The sequence below is a fragment of the Henckelia pumila genome, chromosome 4, assembly GCF_033568475.1.
Source record: "Henckelia pumila isolate YLH828 chromosome 4, ASM3356847v2, whole genome shotgun sequence".
NCBI lineage: Eukaryota > Viridiplantae > Streptophyta > Magnoliopsida > Lamiales > Gesneriaceae > Henckelia > Henckelia pumila.
In genome coordinates, this window is record NC_133123.1 from 4,757,044 (window position 1) to 4,773,475 (window position 16,432).

Sequence of the window (16,432 nt, forward strand, 5' to 3'; positions counted from 1 at the left end):
TCATTCTAAACTCAATTGCATATTCAATTCATCCACTAAACACTTGAGGATGAGCTTTAGAAATTGATAATACATATCAATTCAAAATCTTGAACCGGCGGCGTAACGATATGATTTCGGTCTATCCAAAAGCTTAAACATCATTTAGACAATCATATCAATCACATATCATCACCACTTCTAGCAGCAAATAACGTGAACATCATCCCATAAAAATCAGAATTGCTATAATTCTTTCAATATTCCAAAACATGTCCAAACGACGATCTTTTCTCGATCCGTCTTAGATATACTATCATCGTATATGCTAGAACATGTTTATACAATCAAATCTTAATTCTAACAACAACATAAAATTCAAACATGATAGAACTTCATAAAACTTACGTCCCTGCTCGCGCGCACGCGCAGGCCAGGCCTTGGGGGCTGCTGCCCCATTGAGCTGCGCACGCGCGAGGGGCGAGCACTCGGAGCCGTGATCGCAAATATACGATCAATCGGAAATTCTACCGGGCGGATCAATTTTTACCGGAGCTTTAAAGGGACAAAAATGGCTTGGAACACTTATTTCCCCATTCTCTCGTTTGTTTCTGATATGGGCTGAATAATTCTGATGAATTCCACAAATTACACGTATATACATAGCAAGTTGCAAGGAAATTGCACTTTGGTCCCTGAACTTTGGCATAATTGCAAATTAGTCCCCGGACGAGCGATTTAATTCAATTTCAATGCTAAATAATTTAAAAATAATAGAATTTAATTATAAACTATAAATATTCTCAAATTACATATTCTCTAATTAAAATTAAATGATTTCGGACCTTATCGCATTTTAGTCCTTGAACTGCTCAATATTTGCAAATTGGCCCTTGCTCGGATTTCATCCTCAAATTAAATCCTTGATATTTATAATCTTGGAATTTCCATCTTAAATTCCATAAATATCAATTTCAATATTTTTAATCTTTTAATTTAAGAATTCCGGATATTAAAATCTTAAAATCCGAAAAATCCTCAAATTAAATATTTTTGACCCGAAATTAAAATCTCTAATTTCCATAAATTCTTAACTTCATATTTTCTCTTATTTGGAATTTAAATCTTAAATCCCGTCATTAATAACTTAATATTTTCGGGCCTTAACATGAATGATCCGTTCACAGAATTTTGATAAAATTTGAAAGAAAACTTGACCTTATCCATCTCGGTGAGACAAACCCAAATACCCCATGTCCTTCTGGTTGAAATTTCATTTTCTCCAAAAGTGGACACCAATGGTTTTCTTCAGAAATAGGATCCTTGATAAATCTTTGATTATTCATGTCAAGTATCCTAAGCTTGATGAAATGAAAGGGCTCGTGTGATCCTTTTCCTGTTAGTTCTGGAGCTGCACTAAAGAAGTATAACTCGAGCACATCTCCTCTGGACAAATGATCATTATTTGCCCATGTTTCTTGGACTGCTTCCTGAATCCATTTTTGTAGTTGTGATATTTCCTGGAAGCCTGGTGAAGTTGTATAAACTGAGGCTAGAGCTCCAAATTGATACCATAGCTTTACATCCTTAGGATTGACATTGTTTTTGTAGTAGCCCGGTTCCATTTTACAAGATTAAGTGATTTTAAACATGTTAGAAAATGACATATAATTTTAAAAGTGTCAAAACATGTTTAAGGAGTCCTTATTTGGTTAAAATAAGTGGAAAATCAGATCCGAAATGTAGTAGCCCGGTTCCATTTTACAAGATTAAGTGATTTTAAACATGTTAGAAAATGATATATAATTTTAAAAGTGTCAAACAATGTTTAAGGAGTCCTTATTTGATTAAAATAAGTGGAAAATCAGATCCGCAACGTCCGAAAATGGCGGGGTAGGTCCGGGGTCCCGGAGGACCAAAACCAGTTCGGAAGCATGAGAAACAGTTCGGAGCTACCGGGCAGATCGAAGCTTCCGATCCGAGATAGGAGCTTCCGATCCGAGAACGGAGCTTTCGATCCGAGAACGGAGCTTCCGATCCGAGAACGGAGCTTCCGATCTCAACCAGAAACAGGTGTCAAGGAGATTGAAACACGTGGCCAGATGCAAGAGATCGGAGCTTCCGATCCTACGATCGGAGCTTCCGATCTCGGCCATCCAAAACGTGGCAAACATGCACCGATCGAAGCTTCCAATCAGGAGATCGGAGCTTCCGATTGTGGCCTATAAATAGGGGTCCGAATCCCTCATTTTTAAGTGCAATTTTCCCTCTCCTCTCTCGGTAATCGCTCTATTTAAGGGCTTCGGGACTCTTTCTTTAAGAGTTGGAGTAGGAAATAGTTTATTTTATAGCGAACAGTGTCCGCAGTAGCAGCCAGGCGACGGAGCTCTGGCGAGGCGTGTAGGAGTCGTAGCTAGGCTATGTCCAGGCTCTGGGGCATGCGACATCAGCGGGCTGACGACGGACGAAGGTATGGCTTTGGTTCCCTATAGTAAATAGGGAGTAGGCTATAGTTTAATTAAGGCTTTTAGAGCCTAGTAGGTGATGTTTGGCATGCTAGGTAATGCATGGTTATTTATGCTGTAGTGCTGCATGGTAGGCTTGGACCTAGAGGGGGAGCTTCTAGGATCTGCCTTAGTAAGGTACGGAAGTATTATTTGAGATATCCAGATTGAGTATGCATGTATTATGTGTTTGCATGGATTATGTGATTGCATGTTTTATATGCCTTTATATACAGCAAATATGATTGTGCGTCTGATGTACGCCTTTAATTTCATGTAGCCTAAGATCAAAATTGTTGGCGCTCCATGCATTTCTAGTTATGTCATGACTGTATGTTGCATATATGAGCATATTGAGCTTTTACCTTAGAGGTATCCTGTAGTAGGGTGCTCACCCTACGAGTTTGTGGATGGTTGAATACGTAAGTCTTGTGTCAGGTCACCTTTATGGTTGGACACATGTACTAGTATCAGGTCACCATTATCCACTGGGTATATGAGCCACCTCCTGATACGACGACGCAGCGTGCTATATACCCTGGGCCCGGTCTATGAGCTTGTTTCTTGACCTGAGAGTCTTGGTACCCAGTTCACTTGCATACATGCACACATAACACCGTATACTCATACTCTCGTACTGAGCATGTTAGGCTCACTTCCGGTTATTTTCTGTTGGTTGGATGCCCTATTCCATGGGGCAGATGCAGGTAGTTCTCCCGGAGACAGGGAGGTTAGGTGGTGACCAAGGCTGGATAGCGGGGTTGACCACTAGGTTTTGCTTACCTGGTATTTGACTTACTTTAATTCCGCAGTTTTTCTGATTAAGATTATTTTATTAATTAATTGCATGCTTAAGTTCTGATTAGTAGGTGATCACGGTGCGGGTCACTACATTTATGGTATCAGAGCATGCAATAAGATTCTTTGGGACATAGTATTGATTTTGGGTTATCCTTTGTAGGATTACAAGTTGTATTCAATAACGATAGCAGTATCAGGAATTGGAATAGCAGGATGTCTAGGCTTTTCCAAGATCGTCATTGCCAAGGTTTGCAGCGGAGGATCGTATTATGTGGATCCCAGCAGGATGGAGCTGGAAGAGAAAATTCAGTTTTCAACGCCAGGCACTTCTCCAGGTTGAACGGAATGTGTGACATGTAGTCATCCATTCTAAGTCGACCAAGGAAGCCACCCCCGGAAGACTCTCCTCTAGTAGTTGGAGAGATTGACGGGAAAATATTGTCTCATCTACCAGATAAGGAACCCAACAATATTGGAAGGATCCGGTAGATTAGCAAGATTTTATTCTTTGAGATCTTGTGAGGTAGAAGTTCTGCTGACATGAGTAGCAGACGGGAAACTTCACGTTCAAGATCAGTAGACGGAATGAAAGACTTCCGCATGAATTTAAATAATGTATTTGGTTGTAAACAGTATTTCAGTTGTAATTAGATGTATTAAAGATTTCAGTATTTGATGTACTCAGTTATTGTTGTATTGTACATCTTTCAGTGTAATCTTTTGATTAAGTTATGTATTACATGGGATTGTAATAAAGATTGTATTAGAACCTGGATTTGTGGTTCAAGTGTTGTAATCTTTGAGATTAACTTGGTTATTTTGAATAAAAGACTGATCATTGTTTTAAATGAGTACTTGGGAATTTTGCATGTTTTCAATGAATAGTTCTAGATGTTTTACCTAGAATATTCTTTTAAGCCAAGTGTTTGCCAGGGATGATGTGACTCATCAAGACGCATGAATTTTTGTTCTAGACGTATTTTCTTAGAACAGTTGGCTGCTTTGATCCTTTTGGGTATGACTTTGGATAGGACAGATACCAGGTGTGGTATCAAGGTTTAGTTATCGTTTATTTGAGATAAAGATGTTCCGTTGTCAGAACAGTCTTGGAATGGATTTTTCCTTGACAAGTAATTGTTCTGAGTAGATAAGTTTTTGATCTTGATTTGTGATATCGGGATTTAATCCAGGAGATTAGTTGAATTGATAATCAACAGGATTTAATTATCAGATGCTTGCAGACTCGGGATTTGAGTTGTGCCTCTACAGAGAATTTTCCTTGACCAATGATTTTGGTCCAGAAAGAAATGATTGCATAATATCAGAGACTCAGGGATGAGTTATGCCAGGTTGCTTTTGACTGTCGGGTTCCGAGATGGTATAGTAAGTGCGACCTTATGCCGGTGTACTCTGGAAGGATTCTTTTGTTCCAGTTTGGCATTATAGGAAGACTTACCTCAGTCTCGTTGTTTGTATAGTCATAGCAATGGGTATAACTATCAGGAGAATATTCAGGATTTATTTGAGTCTTCTGGAGTTATACTTGGTACTGGATTAGTTCCAAGGGATTTGAGTTATCGTCTGACTTCATCAGAGATACAAACTTTCGTTTCCGTGGACAGAATAGTCTTGGAAAGGATTCCTTGACAAGTGAATATTCTGGACGGGTAGTTCTCGCACGTGATACTGGGGGAGAACCAGGAGGTTTTACCAGTATTGTCTGATTCTATCAGAGGTATTTTAGTGATCAGGATCTTGATTACGAGATGAACAGGAAATTCTAAGTGATGAGTTTACTTGGGTAAATTTTCCTGTAAGAATTGGAATTCGATCGATGGATTGTCAAGCAAAGAAGAACTTTATCAGGGCACTGTGATGACTTATACTAGGAGACGTGAACTGTGATCAACGATAGACATGGGAGAGTATATTTCCATTGATATTCTGGAAGTCTTTTGTACTTCAGGAAAGGATGGAAAATTTACTCAGTCTAGAGATCATTGCAACAATTACGTTAAAAATATAGTTTGGTGTCAGTTTGATAACCTTGAAAAGATACTCGATTCTATTGACAGATGTCATGAGCCTGCTAAGTTACAGCATGGATTCATCAGTATAAGAATTCACTTGGTTAGTGAAAGCTGGGCACTTAGGTGTTCATGTATGTTTCGAAATGGTCAGTTAAATTGGTGCAAGTTTGGTGCCAATGACTATTTGCAACTATTTGTCTGAGGTAGATACAGATGTTATAACCCCGTGACGGAGGAGCTAAATATTCTTTTGCATAAAGAACGATTGGAATTATTCAATTTTTGGTAGACTGATAAGATGAGTATAGTACTCAGATATTCAGTTCTCAGGAATGATTTGAAGTAATTCTCGGACTTCAGTGACAGAAATTGATCTAGCAAGCATTTGATTTTTAATAAATACTAACAGGATAACATCAAGTGTTTAGACATGGAAAAAGGACAGCAGCTGAGATTTAAGGTAATCAGATCCAGCGAGATTGTTGTCACTGATTTTTCAGGATGTCTAATGGATGCATTGATAAGTCTGATTCGATGAGATCGATTCAGGGGTTTTTGCTAGGTTGTATTGGTTTTAGGACTTTGCCTAAGAGGGATGAAACGGTTTTGTTCATCCAGTAGTGCAAGTCAGGATTCAACAAGAAATGATTATCCGTGAGAGGATAAGCAATATTCTCATTTTCAGGTGTTATCTGAAGTTATGAGATGGGTGTCAATATAAATTGGCACTAGAGATTGCACTAATCGATTTGTTAATCAACAGAATAATTGTATTGATATTTTCCAAGAAGAAAACCTGAGACGTTCAAGAAATCAAGAATTGTGGACAACGACGTTGTCACAGTTGTTATGACAAGTGTTAGTCATAAAGTATGCGAATCCTTTTGGTGTAGAAAAATTTGCGTCTGAGGTTCTTTCTGGTGGAAAGGAATGAAGAAAAATGTGTATTAGTATGCTTCTATATGTTTGGTGTATCAGTAGGTCAAGGCAGAACACTGACAACTTGGAGGATTGCTTCACAGTTTATCCATTCCTGAGTGGAAATGGGAGTTGATCATGATGGACTTCGTGACCCATTTACCGGTAAGATCGAGGAATTGTGATGCTATCTGGGTTGTGGTGGACCGACTCACCAAGTCAGCACATTTCATTCCTTATAACCGAGACTTTAGTTTTGATAGGATGGCACGATTGTACATCCAGGATATTGTTCGATTGCACGGAGTGCCTGTGAGCATCGTCAGCGATCGAGATCCCAGGTTTACTTCCAGGTTCTGGGGGAGTCTTCAGCGCACTATGGGTACTACTCTTAGTTTGAGTACAGCATATCACCCAGAGACTGACGGGCAGTTAGAGCGCACGATTCGTACTCTTGAAGACATGTTGCGAGCATGTTCTATGGATTTTGGTCCAGCATGGCAAGATCAGTTTCCATTGATTGAGTTCGCGTACAACAACAGTTACCATCGCAGTATTGGGATGGCTCCGTTTGAGATGTTGTACGGGCGACGATGTCGTACTCCACTGTTCTGGGAGGAAGTGGGGGAGCGACAGGTTGAGGGACCAGAGTTAGTCCAGCAGGCTTTTGATATTGTTTGACAAATCAAGAAGAGAATTAAGGTTGCGCAGGATCGACAAGCTAGCTATGCGAATGTCAAGCGCAGACCTTTACAGTTTGAGGTGGGTGAGAAAGTATTCCTGAAAGTCTCACCATTTCGCAAGATTTTTGAGATTTGGTTAAGATATCTCCTAGGTTTATTGGTCCATTTGAAATATTGGAAAGTGTTGGAGATCTGATTTACAGGTTGGCTTTACCCCCGTATTTGTCTAAGTATCCACGACGTGTTCCATGTTTCACTGTTACGACGGTATGTGGCGGATGAGTCTCATATCTTACAGCCTTCTGAGGTACAGTTGGACTCGAATTTGACATATGTGGAGAGACCTTTGCGTATCATAGGTCACAAGGAAAAGGTGTTACGCAACAAGACCATTCCTCTTGTTCTAGTTCAGTGGCAGCGCCGAGGCACTAAGGAGGCCACTTGGGAACTTGAGAGTCGTATGCGTACAGATTATCCAGAGCGATTTTGAATTGTTGTATTTTCAGGTTGTAACTTATAAAATGAATCAGTTTGAATAAATGATGTTTATTCAATATTTTACTGCATTCAGTACTTAAGATTGTTCGAGGACGAAATATCTTAAGTAGGGGGAGAATGTAGTAGCCCGGTTCCATTATACAAGATTAAGTGATTTTAAACATGTTAGAAAATGACATATAATTTTAAAAGTGTCAAAACATGTTTAAGGAGTCCTTATTTGATTAAAATAAGTGGAAAATCAGATCCGGAACGTCCGAAAATGGTGGGGTAGGTCCCGGGGGTCCCGGAGGACCAAAACCAGTTCGGAAGCATGAGAAACAGTTCGGAGCTACTGGGCAGATCGGAGCTTCCGATCCGAGAATGGAGCTTCCGATCTCAACCAGAAACAGGTGTCAAGGAGATTGAAACACGTGGCCAGATGCAGGAGATCGGAGCTTCCGATCCTGCGATCGGAGCTTCCGATCTCGGCCGTCCAAAACGTGCCAAACATGCACCGATCGGAGCTTCCGATCAGGAGATCGGAGCTTCCGATCGTGGCCTATAAATAGGGGTCCAAATCCCTCATTTTTAAGTGCAATTTTCCCTCTCCTTTCCCGGTAATCGCTCTATTTAAGGGCTTTGGGACTCTTTCTTTAAGAATTAGAGTAGGAAATAGTTTATTTTATAGCGAACAGTGTCCGCAGTAGCAGCCAGGCGATGGAGCTCTGGCGAGGCGTCTAGGAGTCGTAGCTAGGCTATGCCCAGGCTCTGGGGCATGCGACATCAGCGGGCTGACGACGGACGAAGGTATGGCTTTGGTTCCCTATAGTAAATAGGGAGTAGGCTATAGTTTAATTAAGGCTTTTAGAGCCTAGTAGGTGATGTTTGGCATGCTAGGTAATGCATGGTTATTTATGCTATAGTGCTGCATGGTAGGCTTGGACCTAGAGGGGGAGCTTCTAGGATCTGCCTTAGTAAGGTACGGAAGTATTATTCGTGATATCCAGATTGAGTATGCATGTATTATGGGTTTGCATGGATTATGTGATTGCATGTTTTATATGCCTTTATATACAGCATGTCATGACTGTATGTTGCATACATGAGCATATTGAGCTTTTACCTTAGAGGTATCCTGTAGTAGGGCGCTCACCCTACGAGTTTGTGGATGGTTGTATACGTAAGTCTTGTGTCAGGTCACCTTTATGATTGGACACATGTACTAGTATCAGGTCACCATTATCTACTGGGTATATGAGCCACCTCCTGATGCAACGGTGCAGCGTGCTATATACCCTGGGCCCGGTCTATGAGCTTGTTTCTTGACCTGAGAGTCTTGGTACCCAGTTCACTTGCATACATGCATACATAACACCGTATAATCATACTCTCGTACTGAGCATGTTAGGCTCACTTCCGGTTATTTTCTGTTGGCTGGATGCCCTATTCCATGGGGCAGATGCAGGTAGTTCTCCCGGAGACAGGGAGGTTAGGTGGTGACCAAGGCTGGATAGAGGGGTTGACCACTAGGTTTTGCTTACCTGGTATTTGACTTACTTTAATTTCGCAGTTTCTCTGATTAAGATTATTTTATTAATTAATTTCATGCTTAAGTTCTGATTAGTAGGTGATCACGGTACGGGTCACTACACGGAACGTCCGAAAATGATGGGGTAGGTCCCGGGGGTCCCGGAGGACCAAAACCAGTTCGGAAGCATGAGAAACGGTTCGGAGCTTCCGGGCAGATCGGAGCTTCCGATCCGAGATAGGAGCTTCCGATCTCAACCAGAAACAGTTGTCAAGGAGATTGAAACACGTGGCCAGATGCAGGAGATCGAAGCTTCCGATCCTGCGACCGGAGCTTCCGATCTCGGCCGTCCAAAATGTGGCAAACATGCACCGATCGGAGCTTCCGATCAAGAGATCGGAGCTTCCGATCGTGGCCTATAAATAGGGGTCCGAATCCCTCATTATTGAAGTGCAAATTTCCTCTCCTCTCCCGGTAATGGCTCTATTTTAAGGGCTTCGGGACTCTTTTTTAAGAGTTGGAGTAGGAAATAGTATTTTTTATAGCGGACAGTGTCCGCAGTAGCATCCAGGCGGCGGAGCTCTGGCAAGGCGTCCAGGAGTCATAGCTAGGCTATGCCCAGACTCTGGGGCATGCGACATCAGCGGGCTGACGACGGACGAAGGTATGGCTTTGGTTCCCTATAGTAAATAGGGAGTAGGCTATAGTTTAATTAAGGATTTTAGAGCCTAGTAGGTGATGTTTGGCATGCTAGGTAATGCATGATTATTTATGTTGTAGTGTTGCATGGTAGGCTTGGACCTAGATGGAAGCTTCTAGGATCTGCCTTAGAAAGGTACGGAAGTATTATTCGAGATATCCAGATTGAGTATGCATGTATTATGTGTTTGCATGGATTATGTGATTGCATGTATTATATGCCTTTATATACAGCATGTCATGACTGTATGTTGTATACATGAGCATATTGAGCCTGTATCCTTGTGATATCCGGTATTGGGATATTTACCTTGTCAGTAGATGGTTGGACACATAGGCTCGTGTCAGGTCACCAATATTAGTTGGACACATGAGCTCGTGTCAGGTCACTAATATTTGGTTGGACACGTGGACTTGTGTTAGGTCACCATCAGGGCATCTAGGTATGTCTGTCACCTCCTGTAGCGATGACTCAGCGAGGTAAATACCAAGGCCCAAGTTGTTCTCTATCAGATATTCTTGACCTTGTGTCTTGATACCCAGTACATTTGCATTCATGCGCATATAATAGTGTATACTCATACTCTCGTACTGAGCATGTTAGGCTCACTTTCGGTTATTTTCTGTTGGCTGGATGCCCTATTCCATGGGGTAGTTGCAGGTAGTTCTCCCGGAGACAGGAAGGTTAGGTGGTGACCAAGGCTGGATAGCGGGGTTGACCACTAGGTTTTACTTACCTGGTATTTGACTTACTTTAATTCCGCAGTTACTCTGATTAAGATTATTTTATTAATTAATTGCATGCTTAAGTTCTGATTAATAGGTGATCACGGTGCGGGTCACTACAGTTTTTTAGCCAAACACTTGGATATATTCCTGCAACATCAACCCTGCAAGTGATCGGGTTGATTTCACTTCTTGTACTTAATTTCTTCCATCTTTGTTGATAAACCTGAAATGTAGAAATGACAGATGGGTTAGTATCAATCTTAGATTTTCCTTTGTCAATGTGGGGCCTAAGATTGATCTCTTTCTCTTTTACCCCAGAGGCGGAGGGTTGGCTTGATAAGTTATCCTCATCAATTGTTGCTTTATCTAGATCATCAAAAGCTGATGATGGATTAGCTCTTGTTTCTTGAGTATTAGAATCCTCAACATATTGTTTTACAACCGGTGGCTGTATTTCTTGTTCTTGTAAAACCAATGGTTTTAACATTTTTTGTTTTTGAGAAACCAGTGGTTTTTCTATGGCACACATAATTGGTCCTTGAATAGCAGCCCATAGTTGAGTTTGAGCTTGCATACATCCTGTGATTCGATTGGATACTTTGATCCGATCAGCTTGTTGTAACCTGCCCGCCATATCGGCACTTATGAGAAGCTGGTTGAACTCAGTTTGAAGCAACCCAAGGTGTTTCCTGAGATGCCTCTGCATTTTCATGATGGAATCTACGTCACTGCCTTCCATCTCTTATTAAGAAATCTGCAAGAATATTTTCATGAGATTTAATAATAACAATATCAAAAATATAATTTTGACATAAAGCTTGCCATCTTAATAACCTAGCTTTCTCAGGTTTAGATTCAATCTTATTCCTTAGGAAAGCTTTTACCTGAGTGTTTTCAACTTTCAATGTGAATTTTTTAGCAAGTAAAAATAATGGCCATTTTTTGAAAGCTCTTTTAACTGCATAAAATTCCTTCTCGTTGATATGCCATCTGATAGCCTCAGATTTTGAAAAAAGACCGCTACAGTATCTGCATGGTATTTCTCCATCCAGAGTGATCTTAGTAAGCACTGCTGCCCATCATTCGTCACTAGCATCCGTAAATAACACCAGATCATCTTCATCCACGGGTATAGCCATTTTTGGGAGATTCTTACATATCTCCTTTAATTGGCTCACCCCTTTAGTATGGTCATCGGTCCATATAAACCTTGCATCCTTTTTTAACAAAAGACTGAACACCTTTCTGTACATTGCCAGATTGTTTATGAACATTCCTGCAAATTTAACTACTCCTAGAAAACTTTGGAGTTGTTTTACATCTTTGAGTTTATCTGGAAAATTCTTTACCTTTTCCACAATATGGGGTTGTAGAATTATTCCAGTTTCATCAATCTCAATCTCAAGGAATTCAATTTTTCTCGTTGCTATGACTGCTTTCTTTTCAGATAAAACCAGTCCTTCTTGTTTACAAATTTTAGAGAAAATCTCTAAATGTTTAATATGTTCATTTATGTTTTTGATGCTATAAGAATATCATCAATATAAAGAAACATGAAGTTGAAATAATCTTTAAAAAGATTATCCATCTTTCTTTGAAATATTTGGGGTGCATTAGCCAATCCTATAGGCATAACTTCCCAAATATAGTTTCCTTGTGGTGTAGAGAAGGCTATGAATTTCTTACTGCCTTCTTCCATTCGAATCTGGTAAAATCCATACTTACAATCAAATTTTGAGAACACTCTAGCATTTCGTACACAGCTATATCTCTGTGATTTAGAGTTACTTTGAGAAGCTCCATATCCTCTGTTTGGAGTTCTTGTTCTGTTGTTATTTTCAACATGGTTTCTCCAAACCTTCTTAAACATTTGTAAGAAGTTATTTCCTAACAGGATATCAGCTCCTGTATCGTGGAAATAGATTGGTGGTGTCTTTACCTTGTACCAAGTGTTGGAAAACGTGTTCAGATCAATTAGAATTGATACCCGGTGCAGCGGAATTTTAAAAATTTATTTTATTAATATGGAACGATTCCATATATGGGTATCAAAACTTTTACGATTAAATTTGTTCAAGTAAAAATAAAATCACAATTAAATTTTTACCTTGAAATCTCGAAGCGAGATTATGGACACCAACAGAATTTAATCTGCTCTTGTTGTATATCTCAGGAACTGATGAACGAACGTTTCTTCAATCAGGTCCACGAATAGAAAACAAAACCCTCTGATTAACTGCACTAGAAATCAATTAGAAGTTTGCGTAGAGAATAAACAGATATGATCTGTTAATTCAGATTGTAATTTTTCACAAAAATCACAACCCGAATTTTCTCCAAAAGGGACAGAGGATTTCGAAAATCCCCTTGAATAATATAGGCTGAAATTCGAAAATTGCAAGACTGAAAAAATCTCATTGAATTTTCGAACACTGCAGTATATTTATAGATAATTTCTAGACTAGATTAAGTTATAACTGTATTTGGACTCTAACTCCTTTGGGCCCACAATCCATAACTTAAGCCCAACAAGCCAAGACCGTTGTTCTAAAAATTAATATAAAATTCATCGTGACTCCGATTGATAAACTAATTTCACCAATGTGCACAGAAACCATTTCTGCATCTTTTAGAGTCAAGATAATTTTTCTGAATCCGAATTCAGTGATTTCCAAAAATGCCCATCCCTATGTCATTTTAGGAAATCGCACTCCCTTTAGTTAAGAAGTCCAACTTCTCTTTCATTAAATTTAACTCTTTAAATTTAACTATCTCTACGGGGTTTTAGTAATACATTACTTGTGTAACCCTCAATGGTTCAGGAATACAGCTAGCCGTGGGCTCACAACTCCTTGTGACTCGGAACAACAATTTCCGACTTACCCATCGAATCATGGTAAGAGCGCCTAGCAACATCGCCCCATGATTCCCTAGGTATTACTGATAGTGCCTGCAAGAACCAGTAGATTTTAGTTAGCGTACAGTACGGTCCCTTCAACCAAATATCCCGATCGAATCAACAACCATTGGTGCATCGAGAGTCGTTCGAGATTCGATAACTATGCACAACATCTTGGAGATCTATTAGTGACATCGCATGTGTTACTAGGAACACCAAGTAACCTAAAACACATCATGTACTCTGGCCAGAGATTCGTCACACTAATATCTCCTCAGATCGCATAGGAAATCCACACTCGCAAGTATGTGGTGAATCCTTGACAACAAAGCATCGACTCCTATATGTGTCGTAACTGTACCCAATCCCGACACCTGATGACCCCAATAGAGTCGGTAAACGAGTCAAAGTACAGTACTAGCATATAGAGTCTCAATGATTTTTCAAGTAATAAGGACTAATGGTGTACAACCAAAACCGCGGACTTTATCCACTCGATAAGTGATAACCACTTGGAAAGTCCGAATAGGGTAGTTCGATCATTCATCATATGAATATCCATTTACATGCTTTGAACATCTCTATGTTCCATACCAATGAAACGTGGTACTCGGCATCGCAAATGCTAGTCTCAATCTCGAGCGATCCTTATCCTTATTTGCGGACGGCTCAATTGACTAGGAACTTTTTAGAATATACAGTGACTATAAGATGTGTTTCATGATAGCCATCCCCATGTGCTACCACATCTTACATACACTATAGTATATTCAAGGTCTTTATCAAAACAACAATAGTATATCACAATATAACAATATGAAGAAAGATAAAGTCAATGCCATTATAAAAGTGTAAATTATATTAAACAAAAAATTGTTTTACATAGAGTCATAAAAACCCTTAGCCACAAGTTGGCTAACCGGGCACCCACTCTTTCAATCTCCCACTTGCCCTAAAGCCAACTAGTCATACTACGTAATCTCATTGCTTCGCGATGTTTGTCAAACAATGGTCCTGGCAAGGGCTTAGTAAGCGGATCAGCGATATTGTCTGTAGAGGCCACTCTCTCGACACTGATGTCTCCTCTTTCCACGATCTCCCGGATGATGTGGTATTTCCTCAGTACGTGTTTGGACTTCTGATGAGACCTTGGCTCCTTTGCCTGAGCAACGGCACCCGTGTTGTCACAGTACACCGGGACTGGACCAACAGCTTCAGGAATTACACCCAACTCTTGGATGAATTTCTTTATCCAAACCGCCTCTTTAGCAGCAGCTGATGCTGCAATGTATTCTGCCTCAGTGGTGGAATCCGCTGTGGTGTCCTGCTTGGAACTCTTCCAAGAGACAGCACCGCCATTGAGCACGAATACAAATCCAGAGGTTGATTTCGAGTCATCCACGTCACATTGGAAGCTAGAGTCGGTATAGCCTTCCAACTTCAATTCTCTCCCTCCATAAACCATGAATAAATTCTTAGTCCTTCGCAAGTACTTAAGAATACCCTTCATGGCTTTCCAATGCATTTGACCGGGATTGGCTTGGTATCTGCTCGTGACGCTCAGAGCATAGGCCACATCCGGTCTGGTAGATATCATCTCATACATGATACTACCTATGGCTGACGCATATGGCACGTGTGTCATCTTCTCTATCTCTTCGTCAGTCTTGGGACACATAGACTTGGATAGAGAAACTCCATGATACATAGGTAGATGTCCTCTCTTGGACTCATCCATAGAAAACCTTTTCAATATGGTGTCAATGTAGGTTGATTGAGTGAGTCCTATCATTCTTTTAGATCTATCTCTATAGATCTGAATTCCTAGAATATAGGATGCCTCACCTAAATCCTTCATCGAGAATCTACTTGATAACCATATCTTTGTTGACTGCAACATCCCTACATCATTCCCCATGAGTAGGATGTCATCAACATAAAGTACTAAGAATGTTACCGCATTCTTAACTACTTTCTTGTACACGCATGGTTCCTCCGGGTTCTTGATAAAACCAAAATCCTTTATTGTTTCATCAAATTTCTGGTTCCAACTTCTTGATGCTTGTTTGAGACCATAGATTGGTCTCTGAAGCTTGCATACCTTATGCTCGCTTCCCATGGATGTGTATCCCTCAGGCTGCATCATATAGATCTCTTCCTTAATGTTTCCATTAAGAAATGCAGTCTTTACATCCATTTGCCATATCTCATAGTCATACCATGCTGCTATGGCAATAAGAATTCTTATGGACTTGAACATTGCGACTGGTGAAAAAGTTTCATCATAGTCAACTCCTTGTCTTTGAGTATAACCTTTTGCCAGCAATCGTGCCTTGTAGGTCAATACCTTACCATCAGGCCCAAGCTTTCTCTTGTAGATCCATTTGCACCCAATTGGAACAATTCCATCGGAAGGATCTACTAAAGACCAAACTTGGTTAGAATGCATCGAGTCTATTTCCGATTGCATAGCTTCAAGCCATAAATTCGAATCCGCATCAAAAATTGCTTCCTTGAAGTTTCTTGGATCACATCCAATGTCAGGTTCACTTTGATCCCCTTCAAGAAGAAGACCATATCTAATAGGAGGCCTAGAAGTCCTCTCGGATCTCCTAGTAATAGGCGTGTCTTGTGATGATTCTTGAGGTGTAGGATCGCTATTTTGTATCTCGGGTTCTTCTCGAATTTCTTCGAGTTCCATCATCTTGCCTTTCTTATCCAATAAGAACTCCTTCTCCAAGAAGGTGGCATTCCTTGAAACAAACACTTTTGTTTCAACAGGATGATAGAAATAATATCCGATTGAATTCTTTGGATACCCTACAAAATAACATAAGGTGGATCGACTATCCAACTTATCTCCCACTGTCTGCTTCACGTAAGCAGGACATCCCCAAATCCTCAAGTACGAATACTTAGGAGCTTTGTCATTCCATAACTCGTATGGTGTTTTATTTACTGCTTTAGTGTGGACGTTGTTTAACAACAATACCGCCGTTTCAAGCGCGTAGCCCCAAAACGAAGGTGGGAGCTCAGTGAAGCTCATCATGGATCGAACCATGTCCAACAAAGTTCGATTGCGACGCTCCGAAACACCATTAAGCTGAGGTGTCATAGGAGGAGTCCACTGAGAGAGAATCCCATTCTCTTTTAGATAGTCCAAAAACTCGGTACTTAAGTAT